Source organism: Puma concolor, chromosome E2 (assembly GCF_028749965.1).
Source record: "Puma concolor isolate L17-30 chromosome E2, mPumCon1.1.hap2, whole genome shotgun sequence".
Taxonomy (NCBI): Eukaryota; Metazoa; Chordata; class Mammalia; order Carnivora; family Felidae; genus Puma; species Puma concolor.
In genome coordinates this window covers 12,724,922-12,748,132 of record NC_141681.1, presented here as the reverse complement: position 1 = coordinate 12,748,132, position 23,211 = coordinate 12,724,922, and the positions used below count along the sequence as shown (strand labels likewise).

Genomic DNA, 23,211 nt, shown 5'->3' with positions numbered 1-23,211 from the left:
TAAAGATTCTATTGCATGACATTAAACATTTCTAAATACCATCAGCAAAAACCCTTTTACATTTTAGCTGGTTAGAGAACAAAATGCTAGACAGCCAGTTTTCTCTGCATGCACATGTTCTTCTCCCTGGTTTAATGGCAGTTCCTTTGTTGAGGAATCCACCTCTGAGCAGCCCTCAAGTGGCCTGGGAAAAGCCTGGCTATAATTCCCTCACAGTAATGTATTGACTCCATTTTTCTCCAGCAAAAAAGGTGTCAGTCCACATCACGTAGATGAGAAACAAGTGCTAATGGAACTGTTCCAAGATGGAAGGGAATTTGACAGAAAATATATGTCCATGACAAAACAGTTGGGGAAATTCCCACAGTCTGAAGGGGAGCATGAGGCCCTACAGCACATGACGGAAGCCTGGGAGGGATTTCATGACCTCATTACTAGCTCAGTTATTTTAAAAGTTTCTAAATAGAAACCAAGCACTAAACTTTGGAACAGCCTTGGCTGGTAAACTAAGTAGGACTCTTAAAGGTGGCCTGATGAGCTAAAAATAATCAATCTCTTAATACTGAGTAACACTACTGTTTCCTGCCATACCACTGTAAATCAGTCAATCAATGTAAGATCAGCTCATGCAAGTTTGATCTCCTCAGGAGGTAGAGAAAAGGGAATAGAGAAAAGTGAATGATTGGAGAGCTAAGTAGACTGGGTAATGAATATGCAACATTTCCTGCAGAATTTTTTAAAGGAATTTGTTTAATTAGGAGGACATTTCAAGAATCTCTAATAAGAAACAGCTTCCTCCTTATCGCGAAATTAAAAAAGCACGAATGACTTTAGAGCTTTTATTTGGTGCAATTATGGTAGGAAAATGGGCTTTAATAAACCACAGTTGCTTAAAACCCTATAGATCAATTGCTTGGCTGCTGGATGAAACTAACCAGCCTCTAGCAGTAGTGCACAAATTTGGAAGCCAATGAAAGCTTGCCCTGTCGGCAGATAGAAGGCTTTGGGGGCCTATACGTATTTTTTTCATTGCTAGCCACAAACACAAAAACGAATCAATATGAATGTACTAAATACCAATGAATTGTATGCTTTAAACTAACTTCACGTTATGTGAATTTCACCTCAGTAAGAAAACAAAGGAATCAGGAGTTAAATCCGTTTAATTGCTTTAGAAAACAAAATCACAAGAAGTAGGTCTGTTAGAAAAATGTCTATATGATAATGGTACAGTTCATGACCAAACAATCCTATTATAGTAGCTCATGTTCAGATGTTTTAGAGTAGTGTGTTCACATGAGAAGCAGAAAAAAAAAGAAAAAAAAGGAAAAAGGAAAAAAAGGAAAGCTGAATGAAAAACTACTCAAAATAAACTTTTAGAATGAGAATAATACCTTTAAGAAAAGCCCAGAAGCAATACCTTCTTGGTAAAAGGTCCCTAAAACCTTTGAGAGAATTTGGTAACAGATTAAGATCGTTTGTTTTCCTATGGTGCTTGGTTTGAGGTAGACCAAATGTGGAAGCTGGACCATAAGGAATGTAACTGAGTGCATCTTAAGAGCTTGAGAAACTTTCTTTTTTTTTCTTTTTTAATTAAAAAAAAAATTTTTTTTTTTTTGAGAGAGAGAGAGAGAGAGAGAGAGGCAGAGCACCAGCAGGGGAGGGGCAAAGAGAGAGGGAGACACAGAATCTGAAGCAGGCTCTAGGTTCTGAGCTATCAGCACAGAGACCCAACCCGGGGCTCAAACTCATGAACCATGATTTCATGACCTGAGCTGAAGCTGGACACATAACCAACTGAACCACCCAGGCACGCTTCTTTTTTCTTTACTGTTTATTTATTTGTGAGAGAGTGCACGAGTGGCGGAGGGGCAGAGAGCGAGGGGACAGAGGATCCAAAGTGGGCTCTGTGCTGACAGCGGCGAGGCAGATGTGGGGCTAAAATTCACGAACTGTGAGATCATGACCTGAGCCCAAGTCGGACGCTCAACTGACTGAGCCACCCAGGTGCTCTGAAATGTTGATCTAAGACACGTTATTTGGTCCTAAGTTGGTCCCAAGGCCTGGTCTTGGGGCAGTGGCTGTACTGAGGCTACAACAGGGAATAACTAAGGTCTTTAGATGAGGTCTGGAAGCTTCCAGGTTTCTAACCAAGAAGAAATCTGCATATCCATTAACAGAAAATAACAGAACTGGATGGCAGTGTGAGCAGAATGAAGTGATGGCTCAAATGTGAATGTGCAGGGTTCCAGTACATCCCCCATGAGGACTCATCTTGCCTACACCCCGCGGGACACGCATCCTGCTTACCGTCTAGTGTGAATAAGGGAAAAGAGATTATGTCCTGGATCCTGACATAAAAGCTCCTGGTGAAATGTAAATGAAATAACCATGTTAATTTGCTAAAATTCTCTGGGAGTAGCTGCTCTATTGCATACAGTACCAGGAGGACAGGTAGAGTCAAAGAAGCAAGAATAAACTACCACATTCCTAGATATTCTACACCAGGCATACTTTGATTTTCCAAGATAGCTCTAAAAACTACTACTAAAAAAAAAAAAGTCGACACTCCCTGCAAAAAAGTTGAGTATGCCATCCAAACTCTGGAAATAAACGTGCTCCATTCCTCTCCTCTGAGGTACTATCTTGCTGCCTAATAAAGATGCGGAAATCCAGTCAGTCATCAGGACTTCCTCCACCCCGTCCCTGAAAAGTGACTTCGCTCCTTTGGGAAAATGTGGACGGTCTCCTCTAACCTCCCTACATAACAGCAAGTAACTGATGCCACAACACACACACTCTGGGAGCTCAAACTCAGTAGCTAGTGTCAATATTCCTTTACTAATATCAAGAAAACACTGACCTAAAGTACCCTGAAAAGAACTGAAAATAAATGCAATAAAAAAATTCAGTTTAAGGGGAAAAATAATAACTTTACGGTGGAGAAACCTGGTAGGCTCCAGCTTAAACAAATGATCAAGGTTAACATCGCCACTAATACTGTCAATGTCATGCGCAATACAAACACGTCACCTCTCTGGCAGTCTTTAGAAACATCCAAAACCAGTCTCATCATGAGATATCATGAAGCAAACTCAAATGGAGGGACATTTACAAAACACCTGACCAGTATTCATCAAAAGTGTCAGTCAGGAGAAATCAAGACTGAGAAACTGTCACAGACTAGAGGGGACTATGGAGACATGACAACTAACTGCAAGGTAGAATCCTAGTTTGGACCTTGAACACAAAAGGACACTAGTAGGGGCGCCTGGGTGGCTCAGTCAGTTAAGTGTCTGACTTCAACTCAGGTCACGATCTCGTGGTCCGTGAGTTCGAGCCCCGCGTCGGGCTCTGGGCTGATGGCTCGGAGCCTGGAGCCTGCTTTGAATTCTGTGTCTCCCTCTCTCTCTGCCCCTCCCCCATTCATGCTCTGTCTCTGTCTCAAAAATAAATAAACGTTAAAAAAAAAAATTTAAAAAAAAAAGGACGCTAGTAAGAAAACTGGTGAAATCTAAAGTCTGCGATTTAGTTAATAAAACTGCACCAATGTTAATGTTTTAGCCTTATAAATGTATTAGGTTATGTAAGACATTTTAACACTAGAGAAAAGTGGATGAAGGGCTCATGGGAATTCCCTATACTGTCTTTACAACTCTTTGGTAAATCCAAAATTATCTCAAAATAAATTTTAAAATAACAACAAAAATAAATAAATTTAAGCCCAAAGCCTATAAAATTTCTTGATCTCTGCGTTGAAAGTCATTGACTGTCTTGTTTTGAATGGGAAAGAAATGCTGATTTAACATGAAAAACTGGGGTAAACTACAAGCTGTTTTTTCGTTTTGATTTGCCTTAAACCAAACTAATGAGGTAGTAATTTATTGCCAACTCTTTCTAAGGATTGAGACATATACATCATAAAATGCATTCTATTTTAACTGCATATTTCAGTGATTGTTAGTATAGACACAAAGTTGTATAAACACCACTACCACTGAATTCTAGAACATTTCCATTGGCCCTCCCCTTTGCTAAAAACAAACAAACACCCTGTAGTGATTAGCAGCCTCCATTCCTTACCCTCTCCAGCCCCTGACAACTATTAATCTGCGTTCTCTGTAAAGATGTGCTTATCCTGGATACTCCATATAAATGGAATCATAAACTATGTGGCCCTTTGGCTTCTTCTTTCACTTAGGATAAGGTTCCCAAGGTTTATCTATATGTTATAGCACGAAATCACTCATTTTTGTGGCCAATAATATTCCATCACATGAATTTTATTTATCCATTCACAATTTATTTATCCATTCACCAGCTGATAGACATATGGATTGTTTCCACCCTTTGGCTATTATGAACAATGCTGCTATGAACACTGTGTGGACAAGAGATATCCACTTGTCCCAGTATTGTTTGTTGAAACGACCACACTATACCATCCCCATTAAATTGTCTTGGCATCAAGATAAAAAATTAACTGACCATAAATGAGGGTCTACAGTAGTCCCCTCTTATCCATGGGGGATGTCTGAAACCAAGGATAGTACAGATACCCTATATACGGTTTTTTGCCTATACGTGTATACCTATGATAAAGTTTAATTTATAAATTAAGAGGAGATAATTACTAATAACCATTAAAGAAGTGTGGTGTCTCTCTCATTCAAAATATCTCATTGTACTGTAATCACCCTGTGCTGATGTGAGATAATAAAATGCCTATGTGAGGAGATGAAGTGAGGTTAAGGAGACAGGCACTGTGACCCAGTGCTCAGCTACCAGTGACCTTCTGACCGTATGTCAGGAGGATCACCTGCTTCCAGAACGCAAATGACCACAGGTAACAGAAACCCTGGAAAGCGAAACCATGGGGTGGGGGGGAGGAACTACCGTATTTCTGAACTTTCAGTTCAAGTCCACGCTCTATAGGTCTTTGCTTATGCCATACCATACGGTCTTCATTATTGTAGCTTTGTAAGAAGTTCTGAAGTCAGAAAATGTGAATCCTCCAACTTTGTTCTTCTTTTTCGAAACTGTTTTGGCTATTCTGGATCCCTTAAGTTTCCACATGATTTTAGAATCAGCTTATCAATTTCTACAAAGAAGCCAGCTGGGATTCTGACAGGAACTGCACTGAATCTGTACATCAATTTTGGGAGTACTGCCATTTAGCCATATTAAATCTGCCAACCCATGAACGTAGATGCCTTTCCATTTACTTAGATCGCTCCTGTCTTTCCCAGTACTTTAGAGATTTCAGTGTACAAATCTTAAAGATTTTCTGTTAAATGTATTCCCAAGTATACTATTCTTAACGCTTTTTAAAATAGAATTGTCTTAACTGCATCTTTGGATTGTTCATTGCTAGTTTGTCAAAATATAATTGACATGGAGAAGAGAGGCAAAAGAAATGCAGGAAAAATTAAATTTCCTTACAACTTGCAGCCCATTGACAAGTACCTGAGGCATGCAGAGTGACCTTCTTCCAGGAGCTCAACTGCGTCAACCACCTCAATGTCAGTAGTACTTTGCTAGAGGTGAAAGGCAACTTTAGCTTGTCATTAATCCAACCTCCGGGATCCTGTAAGTCTTAACATTTAAACATCTTTTCTTTCCACTCACCAAAATGTGTGTTAGCAATCATCCTTCAAATGAACACCCCACTGACATACATCTGAGGGGTCTCATGAACCTTATCTTAACAGCAGCTAGCCCCTGAAGGTGCTGGAAGGCTTGCTTCCAAATTCCTTAGAGATTTACACTACCCTTAACGCCCTCCCCACTTGAAAGTACAGAATCAGTCCCTTCTCACAATCCCAGTGCAGCTCTTTCTGCCACGGGTTCCATCCCTGTGCTTTAATAAAACCACCTTTTTTGCACCAAAATATCTCAAGAATTATTTTTTGACAGTTCGTTCCCAGACCCCAACATTTCACATCATAATGATCTTGTATACTGCCTTGCTGAACTTATTAATTCTCATAGTTTTTTACAGGACTGCTTAGAAATTTCTATACAGAAGATGTCATCTGTGAATACAGTTTAAGTCCTCCCTTTCCAATTTGGATGCCTCTTATTTTCTTGTGTAAGTGTTGTGACTAAAACCTCTAACACAATGCTGAATAGAAAGGCATGAAGGGACATCTGTCTTGTTCCTATCCTGGGAAAGCATCCAGTGTTTCATGATTAAGTAAGATGTTAGCTGAGAGTTGTTTTTTCATAAATTGACCTTTATCGGCTTGAGGCAGTTCCCTTCTATTCCTAGTGTGTTGAGTCTACTTCATTCCTTTTTTTGCAATAATATTTTTGAATAATATTCTCCTGTATGGATGTGGTATAGTGAGAAACATATTTGGTCTGTGTATTCAGTTCCTGGAACAGAGCTCTTAAAACCCTCAGAATTTTCTGAGCATTGTTGTGTCTTTTGTTCTTCATACTAAGACCTCCTTTTGATCACGCTGGGAGTTTATGCTAATGACGTGACTTAAGGTAGGACCCCTAGATAGCTTCAGGAGAGAGCTGGTCACCAGAAAGACCAAATGATCACAGTGTTGAAACTTTTAGCCCCACCCACTAACCTCAGGAAATGGGAAAGGGAGCGGAGATTAAGCTCCATAAAAACTGTTAAGAGTGAGATGTGATGAACTTCTAGATTAGTAAACACATCCAGGTGCAGCTGGGACAGCCTGAAAGCTCTGTGTGCACCCTCCCCAACACCAGGCCCTATGCAGGGCTTCCTTTTGGCTGTTCTGAAGTTGTATCCTTTAGAATACACTGGTAAATTTAAGTGTTTTCCTGACTTCTGTGAGCCATTCTAGCCCATTACAAAATGTTGGAAGAGGACTGTGATTGTAATTTACAGATAACTGGTCAAAAGTAGGGATTGGCATCCGAAGTGGGGAGCAGTCTTGTGGAACTAAGTCCTTATATTGCTGGTATACACTAACTCCAAGTAGTTAGCGTCAGAACTGAATTGTTGAACACCCAGTTGATTTCTGGAGAATCAGAGAAATGGCTGTTGGTATTGGAAAACACTCCAGAATAAATATATGTTTATCCATTCTTCGTTAACAGACATAGGGTTATTTCGAATTTTTGACTACTATGAATAATGTTATAAACATTTGTGTACAAGTTTCTGAGTGGACTTATGTCTTCATTTTTTGGGGTATATACCTAGGAGTGGAATTTTTGGGTCATATGATAGATCTGTGCTTAACTACTTGAGGAACTTCTGAATTCTTTTCTAAAGCAGTTAAACTATTTTACATCCCACCAGCAGCGTGTGAGGGAGGGTTTCAATTTTTCTGCGCCCTCATCAACACTTGCTATTTCCATATCTTGATTATAGTCATCCTAGCGGGTGTAAAGTGGTACCTCATTGTGGTTTGATTTGCATTTCCTGAATGAATAACTGCAATCGCTTTTTAATTAAATGTTATTTAAATAACTGCAGACATTTAACTGGATACAACCTAAGTAAGGATAGCTTAAAATCACATTGAAATCCTGGCCAGAAACCACAAAAACACATAGGCATAAGATTATTCATTTCAGGACTCTTGATAACAACAAAAGACTAGAAACAACCCAAATGTTTATCAAAGAAAACTAGCTAACTCTGGTACACTTATACAATGAGACACTCTGCATGTGAAAAGAAATGAATGAGGAAACTCTATCACTATCAAGAATGTATCATTAAGTAAAAAACAAAACAAAACAAAAACCAAGGCACAGTAAACTGTATATATAGTATACTATTGTTAATTAAGTCAGAGGAGATAAGTGTATTTTTTTTTCTTTATGAGAAACAGAGAATCCCACAAGGGGGAAGGGGGGGGAGAGAGGGAGAGAGGGAGAGAGGGACAGAGGGACAGAGGGACAGAGGGAGAGAGGAAGTTGGGGCTCATGCTCACCTGAAGCAGAGCACAAGTTCACCCAATGTGGGACTCGAACCCACAAACTGTGAGATCTGGACCTGACTGTAAGTCAGATGCCTAACGACGGAGCCACCCAGGTGCCCTAAATGTATTTTTTTTTAATGGAAAGATAAATTATTAAAACATTACTACTTACAGTATAAAGAGAATAGGTGGGGTGAACAGAGACAGAAGATAAACTCATTAGAAAGCTTGTTTTTAGAAATTTTGCATTAAGTACAAAATAAAATTTTAAGTAGAAACAAAAGCAAACTCTAAAAATAAAATATATAACAAATGACCCTAATATGAATCCAGCTGGTAGCATTACCACAAAAAGAAAAACTATTCCAGGTGTCTTCAGAACACAGTAATTTGACTCTACATTTCTAGTGAAATGTATCCTGAGGACAAAAAGAACTGCAAAAACAAAACAATCCAACTTAATCCATTTGTACTAATCACACTCGGCGGTGGTGGTGTTGGTATTGTCATTCTGAGACTACTGTTTGTGTTGTGAAATAAAGCAAATAAGTACTTTTGTGATATTCTATCATTCCTCCTGTTTGACCTCAGTTCAGGAAGGGAGAAGCTTCAGATGTAAGAGAATTCAAGAGTCCTAAATTTGAAGAACCTCCGTACTGTTTTCCACAACTGCTAAATCACTATACTGTACACCTGAAACTAATATAACACTGTACATTAATTATACTAGAATAATAATTCAACAACAAAAAAAGGGTTCTAAATTTGATTTGGAAGTAGCAGTACTGTCTTTAGAGTAAGGAAACCAAAACAAAATTCTTTGCTCTGTCTACTGGAAAGTTCTTGTGACAATGACCTACTCAGTAACAACTAGCAACTCCTTATGTCCCTAGTGTGTTGAAATGATGTTTCCCAGTAAAAGGCACCAGGACTCCCTACGTTAGAGAGCGGATACTAGGCCTAAGGCAGGAAATGTACAAAATGGGCCTGGGATATTTTGTCCTATCAGGTAACATGGAAGCTAGGGTCACTGTTAAAAGGACTTGCGAACTTACTTGAAGAAGTACTTTTTGAGCAAATGAAAACAATTTGAGAATCAGTAAGGATAAGGACTGCAATGGATTGAAATAACATCACATGTTTAACTTCATGAGTTCATAAGAAACACTAATTGGATACTACTGAAGCATGTTAGTGAACCAACTCATTTTGAAAATAGGTAACTAAAAAGAATCAAGCATGTATCCCGTCTTTCCTATATGAATTGGGAACTAAACAGATACAGAGAAGTTTATACTTATAGAAGTATTACAGCTAATAAATGAAGAAGGAATGACTGAATTAGACTGTCAATCCTATAGAATGAATGTCTGTGCCTCTCCAAAATTCATGTTGAAATCTAATTCACAATGTGATGGTATTTGGATGTGGGGCCTTTGGGTGGTGATTAGGTAATGAGGGTGGAGTCCTCATAGATGGGATCAGTATGCTTGAAAAGAAACTCTAGAAAACTCCCTTGCCCCTTTTGCCATGTGAGTACAGTGAAAGGCCAAGAACCAGGAAGTGGGCTCTCACCGGACAGAGAATCTTGGTGTCTTGATCTTTGGCTTTCTAGTCCCTGGAACTGTGAGAAATAAATTTCTGTTGTTTATAAACCACCCAGTCTCTAGTAAGCTATTACATCAGCTTGAGCAGACTAAGACAGTCACCATTTTGCAACGACAAGTGGATCCAGGATCATCAATAGCTACTAGCATCACAAAAAGAAAACTAGACACTATATCTTCTACGTATCACTCTGATGAAGTCTTGGAAATAAAAATCATACATATCTAATTGGAACCTAATCAAATCTTCCTACCAATTTAGAGGAAAAGGCCACAGGAACATGTTAAATTCCACTATGGGGATATAAACAGCAAAATCTAGGATGTGGAAAACTCTATAGGACAAACAACCTAGTTTCTTTATCAACACATTTTAAGTAAAAATAGAAGAAATAGAATGGAAATTTTAAGATTAAAAGGGACTAAGATATAGCAACCAATTGCTAAGCCTGGGCCTTACTGAATCCTGATTCAAACAAACTATATAGAAAAATAACCAAATGCGAGACAAATCAGGTATTTAACCAATGATTAGATAATTGGTAATATTACGAAAATTTTTTTTTCAGGTGTGACTTTCAGGTGTGGTTATGTTTAAAAAGAAGACATGCATACTAAATATTTATGAATATTTTTCTTTTAGAGATATGTATTACAAGATTTATGACTATAACTATATTCTGGGATTTGATGAATTAAGACTGGGCACTAATGCTTAATTACTGAAGGTGGGCAAAAAAAGGAAAAAGAAATAATGGACCATGATATTAGAGAAATAACAATAAAAAATTCATTATCAAAGTTTTTAAGCCTCTTTTTGTTCTATTTTAAAGTTTTGAATCATTTTACTTAGTCTCTGTTCTATGCCTCTCTCTGGGAATAGAAGAGACTATTTGTAATTGAAGTAGAATGGTTACACTCTCTGCTGTACTTATTTTGTGTTTAAAAGAATTTCCACAGAAACTACCACAGAAATCCATTCAAAGAATCTTAACTATACAACCATGTCTCCAATGGAATAGGTGTTTCCCTGATACCAATATTATAAAGACTTTTTTACTGTAACATAAAGGAAAAGTTAACAGAAAAATAAGCTTGGTGCTTTAATGAACTAAATGGTTTTCACTGGGAGTATACCTAAATATAAGAAAAGTTAGGGGTGCCTGGGTGGCTTAGCTGGTTAACGTCTGACTTCGGCTCAGGTCATGATCTCATAGTTCGTGGGTTCGAGTCCCGTGTCAGGCTCTGTGCTGAGAGCTCAGACCCTGGAGCCTGCTTTGGATTCTGCACCTCCCTCTCTCTCTGCCGCTCCCCCACTCGCACTTTCTCTCTCCCTCTCAAAAATAAACATACATTAAAAAAATATTTTAAAAAAGTTAAATGTGAATCACAACCTTTATGTAATTCCTGTTTCTCAGGGAGTATTTAAAGTCCAAACAGCACAGGGGCGCCTGGGTGGCGCAGTCGGTTAAGCGTCCGACTTTAGCCAGGTCACGATCTCGCGGTCCGTGAGTTCGAGCCCCGCGTCAAGCTCTGGGCTGATGGCTCGGAGCCTGGAGCCTGTTTCCGATTCTGTGTCTCCCTCTCTCTCTGCCCCTCCCCCGTTCATGCTCTGTCTCTCTCTGTCCCCCAAAAAATAAATAAACGTTGAAAAAAAAATTAAAAAAAAAAAAATAAAGTCCAAACAGCACAAAAGCCATTCATTTAGAAAAGTGACAGGGCAGAGCGCTTGGGTGGCTCAGTCCCTTAAATGTCCAACTCTTGATTTCAGCTCAGGTCATGATCACATGGTTTGTGAGTTCCAGCCCCACGTCGGGCTCTACACTGACAGCGTGGAACCTGCTTGGGACTCTTTCTCTGTCCCTCCTCTGCTTGTTCTCTCTCTCTCTCTCTCTCTCTCTCTCTCTCTCTCAAAATAAATAAATAAACTTGATTTAAAAAAAAAAAAAAGGAAAATTAATAGGGCAAATGTCCAAAGGGAACATTATCACTTATAGCGGGAATGGCAAATAACTAGCAACCATGTCTTTGCTTCCTAGCTTCCCCCCCTCCTTGGAAAAGCATCATAAGATCATGGAAGGATTTTGAACTGTGTAGTCAGACAAACTTGGGTTCTGCCTCTAATTACTTTGAGCAGACTGACAAACTTATCTCAACCTGTTTATCTGTAAAATTAAAGAACCATTACCATCATTCTCTCCTGAAATTTGTTGAAGGAACAGAGTACCAAGCCATTACTACTACCATTACCTGAAGGGCAGCAGAACGTCCTGCAGAGCTGGGGGAAAGGAGATACCAGCCCACAAAGAAATATTAGACTATCTGCCTCCGAGACCCACGCCTGTGTGAGAAGGAGGATGTGGCAGCCCTGCAGTAATGTGGTCATCTGTGAGGAAAGAACACACAGGGATGTACACAAGCCAAACAATCCTTTTTTTTTTTTTTTTTAAGATGGGCTTTTTATTTTATTTTTATTTTATTATTTTTTATTTATTTAAAAAAAAAATTTTTTTTTTCAACATTTATTTATTTTTGGGACAGAGAGAGACAGAGCATGAACGGGGGAGGGGCAGAGAGAGAGGGGGACACAGAATCGGAAACAGGCTCCAGGCTCCGAGCCATCAGCCCAGAGCCCGACGCGGGGCTCGAACTCACGGACCGCGAGATCGTGACCTGGCTGAAGTCGGACGCTCAACCAACTGCGCCACCCAGGCGCCCCTATTTTATTATTTTTTAAAGTAAGCTCTACACCCAGTGAAGTGCTTGAACTCATAGCCCTGAGATGAAGAGTTACATACTCTACCGACTGAGCCAGCCAGGCACCCGTAGCCAAATGATTCTTGAAGTGGGTTAGAGACCACTGCTTCCAATCAACAATTAAGAATGACTTGTTTTAGAGTTAGCTGAAGAGATCTTTCTCTTTCCCACTAGGATTTGAGTTCTTTGAGGACAGAGACTTTTTTCTTTCTTCTCTGTACCCTTAGCACAATGCTTTGCCAAATGTATCCTTCACTGCCAGGCAGTCAAAGGAAGAAAGAAGGGAGGGAAGCGGGGGACAGGGAAAGGAGGAAGGGAGCCAGTTTCACTTAAGAAGGAAGCAGCAGGTCTGCTGGGTTCCTGCCATCAGCACCAGTGTTTGCCCATCTATGGAAGTGGAAGCTGAGGCTCAGGGAGGTCACACAGGAGGACATGGCCAGGTGGGATGCAAAGCCTGGTTTGCGTGATCTCAAGGCTCACAGATGTGGAGATCCTGAAAAATCTACGACACATCTCCAGGGGAGGCGTCCTCATGAGGATACAAAAACATGGTGGCCTCATAGATCTGTGAGTTTGGACAAGTGCACTGTGGTTAAGGCAAGACGTTCACCTCAAAGGAAGCTCGGTAAAGGATACCTGGCACCCCCTGTTCTGTCTTGGCAACTATTCTATAAATCTAAAACTTATTTATGCTCTTAAATATGGTAGGGCAAAAGGGGAAAGTGCGGTTTAAGAATTAGCCACCTAAATGCAATGGGGTATTCTGGGTTGGATCCTGGAACAGCAAAAGGTCACTAGTGAGAAAACGGGAATAAAATCTAGAGTTTGGTTAATAGTTTTGTCTATTAATCTATTAATTTTGACAAATGTTCCATGGTGGTATGAAGCTGGGTGAAAGGAATAAGGGAACTTCTGCATCATTTTAGCAACTTTTCTGAAACCATAATCTATTCAGATTTTCAATAAAAAGTTGTTCTAAAATAACTTTTTTTTTTTTTAAAGTAAGCTCTACGCCCAGTGTGGGGCTTGAACTCATCACCCTGAGATTAAGAGTTGCATTCTCAAAAAAAACAAAACAAAACAAAAACCAATTAATTAATTTTTAAAAAGTGGGGGGTGGTGCCTGGGTGGGTCAGTCGGTTGAGCGTCAGACTTGAGCTCAGCGAGGCCCACGTCAAGCTCTGTGCTGACAGCTCAGAGCCTGGAACCTGCTTCGGATTCGGTGTCTCCTTCTCTCTCTGCCCCTCCCCCACTCAAGCTCTGTCTCTCTCTCTCTCTCTCTCTCTCTCTCTCTCTCTCTCTGTCAAGAATAAATAAACATTAAAAAAAATTTTTTTAAAGAAAAAAGTTGCATTCTCTACCAAGTGAGCCAACCAGGTATCCCTAAAATTACTTTTTATAAAAAAGAACAAAGAGTAAAAATTAAGTAAAACAAATATTTTATATGCCATATATTAAAATATAATTGTATTTATAATGAAATATAGTTTTCTTAAAAATGAGATTAATTTATTAAATCTTAATTCTTAAATAGGTTATCTTTCTAATATGTTTTTATAAAATGGTAAGTAGGCCACTCTTCTGCCTAGTGTGGTGATCTCTAGGAAAAGCTTTCATGCACCTGAGTTGCAGTCTAAATACCTTTTTCCAGGTAAACGACGGTTATTCATACTTGGGTGCTTGGCAGACATTTTCTCATTTCTGAAAAATGAACGAAGTCTGTCACTTCAAGGAGAACAACAGTCTTTGGTGCCAATTATAAATTTTGAGCTTTAGAATTTTGGAAAACTTCTATCTACTACTGTGAGCTGGACAACTTCCCAGTACTTAAAGACTTTCTGATGAGACTGGCAGTGATATGAATGTGGCTGGTTAATGAAATTAGTCAATATTAGACCTATATAACCCAGTAAACTAGTATTTTCCAAATGACTAATGCATGGTTTAGAGCACCATGCATACTGACAAAAAATAATTCATTCAAAGTACAAGTGAAGCCAAGATTTTAATGTAACAGAACAAAAAGTTGATTTGGTCTCAGATCCCATTTTGCAACCAAACTAAGAAACTACCACCGTTCACATTTTGGTGCAGTATCATAGATGATGTCCAAAATTATCTAAACAGCCATTAGAATACTCCCTTTTTTGCAACTACATACCTGTGTAAGGCTACATTTTCTTCATGTAATTCAACCAAAATAATGTATCAAAACAAACTGATGAGAGAAGCAGATCTGAGATCCAGCTATCCTCTCTTAAGCCTCTTTTATCCCTAAAGGGATAAAATGACAATATAGCAACCCCTTTTATCCAGTTTTGCTTTCTGCAGTTTCAATCACTCACAGCCGACCAGTCCAGCAGCAGACTGCCCTCCGCCTGCCCCACTGCCAGGTCAGTAGCAGTCTGATGCTACGTCACAAGGCCTCCATCATTCAGCTCACTTCCTCTCTTCACCAGGCATTTTATCATCTCACATCATCACAAGAAGGCAGTAACAGTAGAATAAGATATTCTGGAGAGAAACCACATTCACAAAACTCTTACTGTAGTGCACTGTTAAAGGATTTTTTTTTAATGTTTATTTATTTTTGAGAGACAGAGACAGAGGGTGAGCAGGGAAGGGTCAGAGAGAGAGGAAGACACAGCATCCGAAGCAGGCTCCAGGCTCTGAGCTGTCAGCACAGAGCCTGATGCAGGGCTCGAATTCACAGACCGTGAGATCACGACCTAAGCTGAAGCCAGACGCTCAACTGACCGAGTCACCCAGGAGCCCCTGTAGTGTATTGTTATAATTGTTCTTTACTAGTTATTGTTGTTAATCTTTTACTGTGACTAATTTATCAACTAAACTTTATTATATGTATGTATGTATAGGAAAAATATAGTATATAGAGGGCTTAGTACTATCTGTGGTTTGAGGTATTCTCTAGGGGTCTTGGAATGTATTCCCTGCAGATAAAGGGGACTACTATACTACTCTCCTTGATAATTTTTTGGGGGAAAATATAGTTATTTATATTAACATGTAATGGGTTTATTACTATTTCAAAATGAAATAAAAAATATTTTAAACTGTTCTCAGTTTTAGACCCTACATCTGTTCTGACTCATTTCTTGCTGCAGGTGAGTGAAAGATTCTGTTTTATTTCTAGATTCTACCCTGCAATGATTATATTTTTGTTAACTCAAAAAAATTGTTCTCAGTGTTAATTTCTTACACTGTAAATAACACTTATAACTCACTCAATAATTGTGAAGAGTTGCAGAGGTCCTGATAACAAGAAGTTTGAAAATTGCTGATTAGGGTAATATGTGCATACAAGCTGCTTTTCTGCAATAAGGGGAAAAAAGGCCAGATTCTTACTAACAGAGAATAATTCACACCACTGGCTCCAAAATAGCAAAGCTCTGCAGACACTGATACACAGTGAAGTGGTTTAAGTGTTGATTTTTAGTTAGTTCGTATACTGATTTTTTACTCTTAGAGAAAAAAAGACACAACGACAAAAAAACAACCAAAATCTTATGCCTTGGGTTTGGCAAGTTGATCTTTCCTGAGATTCCAAGCCTTTGCAGCCTGTAAGCAGTGTCACTGACCATCACCACCTCCAGCTAGCACTAATTCAAGTGCTCATCCTCTATCAGATTTTCCTCTCTTTCTCCAGGGATAAGGGCCCAAAGCAAATGTGGACACAGTCAGGACCATTAAAAATAAGTGGTTTTGGGGGCACCTGGCTGGCTTAGTCAGTGGAGCATGTGACTCTTGATCACAGGGTTGTAAGTTCAAGCCCCATGTTAGGCAGGTGTGGATGCTACTTTATTTAAAAGAAAAAAACAACTGGAGGCGCCTGAGTGGCTCAGTCAGTTGAGCATCCGACTTTTGGTTTTGGCTCAGGTCAAGATCTCACGGTTCAGGGGACTGAGCCCCACATCGGGCTCTGCAAAGATGGCATGTGAGCCTGCTTGGGATTCTCTCTCCCTCTCCCTCCATGTGCTCTCTCTCTCAAAATAAATAAACTTAACCCTCCCTGACCCCCACCCCCACCCCAGCAAAAAAACCTACAATTGGTTTTGAATTCAGAACAAAAGGATGACAACCTCTGGCACAACAGGGATGTGCTTTGCTGTCTACTTAACCAAATTCAATTTCTCTGAGGGCCAGTGTTTTGTAAATACCATCTAAGGTTTTCAGTGTTTTGTTTATTGTGCCATACATTTACATTGTTAATGGCTACTCTCCAAAGAAAACTGAAACCCACTAGTGTCTACCTGGCTAAATCTTGTATACTTTCTACCTTTTCAAAGTTCACCTTCCAACAGAGCTTGGAATGCCTGCTTTGCGATTTACCCACACATGCTTATCGTATCAGACAAAAGATGGCTTCTGGAAGGAGGTTGTTTCAGAAACTAAACACACGGGTCCTTATACTACAATATAGCTCCATTTCATAGACTTGGGGACTCTGAGGTGGACAGCAGGGTAGAGCTGAAGCCGGCTCCAAAGAGAGCAACGCATCTCAATCAGCCTAAGCCCTGACTGGGTGCTGAGTCAGATAGCTGGGTAGTGAATAAAGTTCCTTAGAGCCAAAGTAGTGAGATAAATTCTAAATCTTGGCATTAGAAGAATAAGAGAAGCCCGAGGGGAAACAAAGCTATGGTACCGGCAGATAAAGAAAGCATAAACTATTTTAAGATCAATTTACACATGTAGAATTATACTGAACCTCACTAATTCTACCAGTAACATGAACAAATTAGCTTGTGTGTAAATGGGGTCCATGTAATTCTTGTCAGTTACCAAGGTGTCAGCAAGGCCTCAAGGCTACTGGATTATCCTATTAAGATTGAAATAAAATTGGTTTGATTTGTCATCTTGTATCTAGGGAAAACATGCATCCTACTCACTCTCTCCTGGATATTCTTAGGATCTTTCATTTATTAGCTGCTTCTCTCTTCAATTCTTTTGGTTGTGTGGAATTTATAATCTCTGCTCTGTCACTCATCTTTAGCACACACTATACACACAACATTCTATATGTCAGAGCCCCGTGATGGACACCAATTCAGTTCTGCCAGGATGCAACGCTGTAGGTCATTTCAAATCTTTACAGAAGGTTTCAGGATGGGGGCAGGGGAGAGCTTTGGCACGGAGGAGGGGAGAAATCTCAACCCAGCATAGTAAATGACTTTTGTAATACAGAATTCACCATTTCTCCTTTTGCTCTCCTGGGAGAACTTCTCCTGGAAGAAATCCCTTCCCCCAAAGGTCCTGAATGGTCAAGAACTCTGAAGTTTCATGTCAAATTTATGTACGTGCATATATGTAATTTTTCTAAGAGACAGGTCCATAATACCCATTCGATTTTCAAAGGCCTCAAGATCTAAAAAAGGTCAAGACCTACTTTATATTTAGATGAACATCAAAGTGCATTCTAATAGCAGACGAAACTACTGTCTCTCCACCAGATAATCCAATCAGTAATAGGAAAGAGAGATGTGCAAATTCAAATTATAGGACATACCATTTCACACCCGTGAGACTGGCAACAATGAGTCTGCCAAGGACTGGAGAAACAGGAACTTTCACTACTGCTAGACTGATTAACCACTTTGAAAAACAAAGGACTGCCATAACTTTTTTTCAAAAAAAGATTTTATTTTTAAGTAATCCCTCCACCTAATGTGCGCCTCAAACCTACAACTCGGACATCAAGAGTCATGTTCTACCAACTGAGCCAGCCACGTGCCCCCAAATCACCATAATCTTCTTACGTTAAAATTTAAACATGGTCTATTACCATTCTTAGAGCAGTTTTTCAAACTGATGCTTATAACCCAAAGGATCAGTAATCAATTTAGTGGGTGACGACCAGTATTTTATTTTAATGAAACAGAATACAATGGAATAGAATGTTGTATTTTTACCTTACTACAGACAAGTATTGCATTTTACCTTATTATACACCAGTAGAATTTTTGTTTCAGTAGTGTGTATAGGTTGTGTGTGTGTGTGTGTGTGTGTGTGTGTGTGTGTGTACTGGGGTCATAATGAAAATGATTTCTTAATATGGGCTCATAGCTAAAAACGCTTCCCAAAATAGTGACCTGGGCGAGCTCTTATGTGTGTCCATGAGGAAATGTGTATGGGAACGTTCACAATATTTTTCCAAGAGTAAAAAACTGGAAACAAGGTAAAAAAAAATTAAGAATTGTGGCATATTCATGCAATGAGACGTAACAAAGCAGTGAATACGAATGAACTAAAGCTACTGCATCAACACATAACTGAAAATAACATTAAGTGAAAAAAAGGGAAAAATACATATTACAAGACAGCACTTATTTCAAGTTTAAAAACAAGGAAAACTAACAACTGTTTAGGGGCACTCAGATAAGTGATAAAAAAAAAAACTATAAAGAAAAGAGAACAACAAAAACAAAAATTAAGATAGATGGTTACGCACCTCTCTGGGATTGAAAAGAGATGCAAAATCAAGGATTCACAGGGAACTTCTGAAGTTGAATAACGCACTCTTCCTGAAGCTGGGTAGTGAGCATGAGGGTGTTTGCTCCATATGTATTTCTTATACATACATTACACACATATTTTTTGTACATAGGGAGTATGTTATAATGAACAGGAAAACAAAGCTGTCACGAAAATCAGTTTAAAAGCAACGGCTTTCGGGGCGCCTGGGTGGCTCAGTCGGTTAAGCATCCGGCTTCAGCTCAGGTCATGATCTTGCGGTTCGTGAGTTCGAGCCCCGCATCGGGCTCTGTGCTGATGCCTCGGAACCTGGAGCCTGCTTCGGATTCTGTGTCTCCCTCTCTCTCTCTGCCCCTCCCCTGCTCATGCTCTGTCTCTCTCTGTCTCTAAAAAATAAATAAATGTCAAAAAAAAAAAAAAAAAAGGCAACAGCTTTCAAGCACTTTTGCTGGTCACCAAAACTCACAAGCTCCCTGGAGTCTGGAATGATCTATACTATTACTCTCTACTAAAAGGAACTGGGACTCTTGGAAGGGAAGGCAACTCCAGGTCTTAGGGCAAGAAAACAATCAAGACTGTTCTGGCACCTTTTAGCACTGCCAGAAAGCAGGAATACGGAAGTCTGTCCGAGTCGTGCTGAAAGGACAAAGGAGTCAGCTTAAAGACAAAGCTTTAGTCAGACTGTGACATTTAGAGTCAAAAGAAAACAACCATGGTTAATTGAAACAAACTAATTTTGTAAGGAAATTAGTACCAGTTTACTCCTAAACCAGACAGTGATAAGTTGTATAATACATTTTATCTGTTAAGTTGTTTAAAGTGTTTAAAAGAACAAGCCACATTACATTTTAATTAATGTTTAATATTTAAACATTTTCAGTAAACAAATCAAATATGAAACAAACCACAGAAATGACATACGTAAAATGTCTACAAGTTGTATACAAGACTTCTTTTTTAAAGAGCAATAAAGAAGTAACAGGTGATTGTCTACACGATCTCTAGTATTAATCCAACTTCTTGAATAATCATTAAGATACATTTCTGAGTATCTTTTCAAACATACCACCCATTCCCCAATTTTCTTCCTATAACCAACCATTTGTTAACAAGTATTTATTGACTGTCTATTTTTATTTATTTTTTTTTAAATTTTTTTAACGTTTATTTATTTTTGAGACAGAGAGACACAGAGCATGAACGGGGGAGGGTCAGAGAGAGAGGGAGACACAGAATCTGAAACAGGCTCCAGGCTCTGAGCAGTCAGCACAGAGCCCGACGCGGGACTCGAACTCACAGACAGTGAGATCGTGACCTGAGCCGAAGTCGGACGCTTAACCGACTGAGCCACCCAGGTGCCCCTTGACTGTCTATTTTTAACATAAACTGTTCTAAATGCTGCTGATATAAAGGTAAGTAAACAAAGCAGACTGGCTTCCATGTCTTGGGGCTTATGACTTCATTATACAAATATGGCCCTGTTCACCGTAATACCCAACACTACCCAACCACAGCAATGAGCACTTATGTAGGTGAAATTCTGGGTTTAATTCAGATTCAGGTCCCCATAAATGCCTCCTAGAATGATGACCGCTTTCAGTGTTACAGTTTGCTGTTTTAGGATAAGAGGTCCAACAGGAACTATAATTCTCATTTCAAAACAGAATGTAGATCTGATGTCACAAAAACTTAGAAAGGAATATCTGAAAAGCTAAAAGAATGAAAAGACTTTTACAACACACAATGGAACTGCCAAGGCACCTGAACCCTCCCTAAATACACTGTGGAAAATAACTGAACACACGGACGTGTTCTCTTCTTGTCTGGTTTCTTTCTAAATTTCTCATGTGTGTTTCTTTTTTGGTTCCCTTGGTTTCCTTGTATTTGTTTTCAAAAGTTCTGTTATTTCTTTGCCCTCTTCCTTCTCCTACTCCATGGTGTATAGCTATGGCATGGGATGGAAGCCTGGCCTAAGAAAAACAGTAAAAGAGCCTGCCTTGACCAGTAATTCCCATACCTTCAGGAAACTGCATAAAATGAAGAAAGCTCAGAAAAACCCAAGTGTCCAATGAAGTTGCTCTTTCCCAGAGGTGCTTTTTTATTTTTTATTTGAGAGAGAGACAGAAGGAGGGAGAGGGAGAAAGGGAGAGAATCTTAAGTAGGTTCCATGCTCAGTGCAGAGCCCAATGCGGGGCTTGATCCCACAACCCTGGTAGCATGACCTGGGCTGAAATCAAGAGTCGGATGCTCAGCTGACTGAGCCACTTAGGCGCTCCACGGAGGTGCTTCTACTGGTATCAAACACTTGCATGTTCCTACAGTGTACGACCTATACAAATTAGCTGATGACAGCCACACAGGACAGTCCTGGATCCCAAGTGTCTTGTCTTGTTGCTACTTGTCTGCCCTATAGCCGACTCCTGATTTCGATTCAGGTCATTATCTCATGGATCGTGAGTTCGGGCCCCAAGGTGGGCTCTGCACTGACAAAGCAGAACCTGCTTGGGATTCTCTTATGCCTCTCCCTCTGCCTCTCCCCCACTCTCGCTCGCTCTCTCAAAATCAATAAACTTAAAAAGCAGCAGCAGCAGCAGGGAATCTACTGTGTGAGTCAAGTTACAGTGGCGACACCTTAAGCAGAAAGCATCTTCATGGCTTGAAGAGACAGAGCACTGAGTTTGGCCGTCAGAACAGCTGGAAAATGAGGGGGTAAGTCCCAACTCAATTAAAAAGATACTCAATCCATAACCTGATTCAAAAATAGGCAAAAAAAATTTTTAAGACATTTCATCAAAGATGATACACAAAGGGTTGGTAAAACACACAAAAAGATGCTCAAAATCATTAGTCATTTGGAAAATGTAAATTAAATACAATGAGGTACCATTACACGCCCACTAGATCAAAGAGAGTTACAATACCAGGTGTTGGTAAAAAGTGAAGAAACAGGAATCCTCTTACACACTGACAGTGGGGATGTAAAATGGTATAGTGTCTTTGGAAAACAATTCTGTAATTTCTTTAAACAAATTTACCATACTACCCAGCAATTATATTCCTATCAACCCAAAAGAAATGACAGGCCATGTCCACATAAAGACTTGTAACACAAATGTTCACTGCAGCATTATTCATAATAATCAAAAAGTGGATATGATCCAAATGAAGAGAAACAAAATGTTGTTATCCATAGAAAAGGACATTATTGGGGCGCCTGGGAGGTTCAGTCGGTTAAGCATCTCTTGATTTTGGCTCAGGTCATGATCTCACAGTCTGTGAGCTTGAGCCCTGCATCAGGCTCCACACTGATAGCACAGAGCCTGCTTGGGACTCTGTCTCCCTCTCTCTGCCCCTCCCCTGCTTGCTCTCTGTCTCTCAAAATAAATAAACATTAAAATTTTTTTTAAAAAGAACATTATTTGGTTATAAAAAGAATGAACTACTGATATATCCTACACCACAACTTCCAAAACAAGATACGAAGTAAAAGAAGAAAGACGTTAAAAGACTATACTAAAGATGTGATAAGACATTTCCTTTAGTACAGGAAATTTCCAGAAAAGGCAAATCTTGGGGCTCCTGGGTGGCTCAGTCGGTTAAGCATCCGACTTCAGCGCAGGTCATGATTTCATGGTTTGCGAGTTCAAGCCCCACATTGGGCTCTTTGCTGTCAGTGTGGAGTGCACTTCGGATCCTCTGTCTCCCTCTCTCTCTCTGCCTCTCCCTCGCTGGCACTTTCTTTCAAAAATAAACATTTAAAAAATGGTTTTTAAAAAAAGGAAAAAGAAAAGACAAATCTACAGAGACAGACAGCAGACCAGTATTGCCCAGGATTAAAGTGGGAGCAGGAAATGACTATAAACGGGCAAGAGGGAGCTTTTTAGGAGATCAACATGTTCTCTAAAACCAAATCATGCATGATGAAGGTTACAACTCTAAAAACTTTACTAAAAACCATTAAACTATATACTTATATTGGGTGAATCTTATGGTACAATAAAAACATTTGTTTAAAAAAACAAAAAATTGCTAGGAGGAAGGGGTAGGGTAGAGGAAACAATTGAGACTTCAAAAACTCATCAGTCAGTGTGCCTGGGTGGCTCAGCTGATATATCCTACAGCATAACTTCAGCTCAGGTCAGGATCTCACTATTCCCAAGTTTGAGCCCTGCTCTGGCTCTACGCTGACAGCTCAGAGCCTGGAGCCTATTTTGGATTCTGTGTCTCCTCTCGGCCCCTCCCCTGCTTGCACTATGCCTCTCTCGCTCTCAAAAATAAACAATCATTAAAAAATTTTTAAAAACTCATCAGTCAAATTTAATATGTGGACCTGTTTGCCCCCTGGTTCAAGCAAATGAGCTGTTAAAAAGAAATCCTTATGATACAATTAAGGAAATATGCACACTAAATGAATACTTGAAGACATAAGGGACTGTTGTTATTTT

The 23,211-nt window shown here is 39.5% G+C and overlaps 1 protein-coding gene across 4 annotated transcripts in view; it reads right to left on the bottom strand.

Moving 5' to 3' along the window:
* The window catches only part of CFDP1 (chromatin remodeling protein CFDP1), a 121,655-nt gene that overhangs the window by 40,819 nt on the left and 57,625 nt on the right, over positions 1-23,211 (bottom strand). Inside the window, exon 7 of one of the 4 annotated variants that reach the window (XM_086688880.1) lies at positions 12,240-14,791. The exons of the other annotated variants lie outside the window; for them this stretch is intronic. The gene's annotated coding sequence lies outside the window, so the exon portion shown is untranslated. Of the gene's footprint in view, positions 1-12,239; positions 14,792-23,211 lie in introns of those variants that run through there. 4 annotated transcript variants of the gene reach the window in all.